The sequence below is a fragment of the Macrobrachium nipponense genome, chromosome 44 (assembly GCF_015104395.2).
Source record: "Macrobrachium nipponense isolate FS-2020 chromosome 44, ASM1510439v2, whole genome shotgun sequence".
Taxonomy (NCBI): Eukaryota; Metazoa; Arthropoda; class Malacostraca; order Decapoda; family Palaemonidae; genus Macrobrachium; species Macrobrachium nipponense.
In genome coordinates this window covers 29,930,160-29,931,320 of record NC_087221.1, presented here as the reverse complement: position 1 = coordinate 29,931,320, position 1,161 = coordinate 29,930,160, and positions in this window count along the sequence as shown.

Below are 1,161 nucleotides of genomic sequence, written 5' to 3'. Positions count from 1 at the left end.
GTATCAAACATAATTTGGTCCAAAGTTGTCAGGTAAAATGAGTCAATTTTAAAAATATTTCAACTTTGATATTACTGCTATCCTTGTAGACTATACAATAATTTCTTAGGTATAACTTAAGATGCTACAATCACTGTAGTATGGAAAATTAGACGTAACAATCACTGTAGTATGGAAAATTAGATGTCACAATCACTGTAGTATGGAAAATTAGATGTCACAATCACTGTAGCATGAAAAATTAGATGTCACAATCACTGTAGTATTAAAAATTAGATGTCACAATTCACTGTGAATGGAAAACAATTAGGATTGTCACAATCACTGTAGTATGGAAAATTAGATTCTCACAAATCACTGGGTGTATGGAAAATTAGATGTCACAATCACTGTAAGCATTGAAAAATTAGATGTCACAACCACTGTAGTTGGAAATTTGGATGTCACAATCACTGTACATGAAAATTTAGCTGTAAAATTGGCACTGTAAAGTTATGGAAAATAGACGTCAGAATACTGTGTAATTTAAAAATTAATGTCACAATCACGTAGTAATGGAAAATTTTGAGATGGTCCACAATCACTGTAGTATGGAAAATTAGATGTCACAATCACTGTAGTATGGAAAATTAGATGTCACAATATTGCACTGTAGTATGGAAAATTAGACGTCACAATCACTGTAGTATGGAAAATTAGATGTCACAATCACTGTAGTATGGAAAATTAGATGTCACAATCACTGTAGTATGGAAAATTAGATGTCACAATATTGCACTGTAGTATGGAAAATTAGATGTCACAATCACTGTAGTATGGAAAATCAGACGTCACAATCACTGTAGCTTCCAATTCCGACGCCGCTGTCATTTTGAATTGTTCATGTCAACATCGCAATGACTCCATCTTACATATTTTGACATCACAGTCACTGCAGATTGTAATATTCGATGTCACAATTACCAGAGCTTGTCATCTCTGAAGTCACAATCATTCCATTTGAAGAATTTCGACGTAACAATCAATTCAACTTATAATTTCCCATTTTACAATCACTCCCGGTTATAGAATTGGACGTCATAATTACTCCACCTCAAATTTCAGTGAGACAATCGCTCAGACTTGTAAATATGTAGGACACAATCATTCCAGGTTATAAAT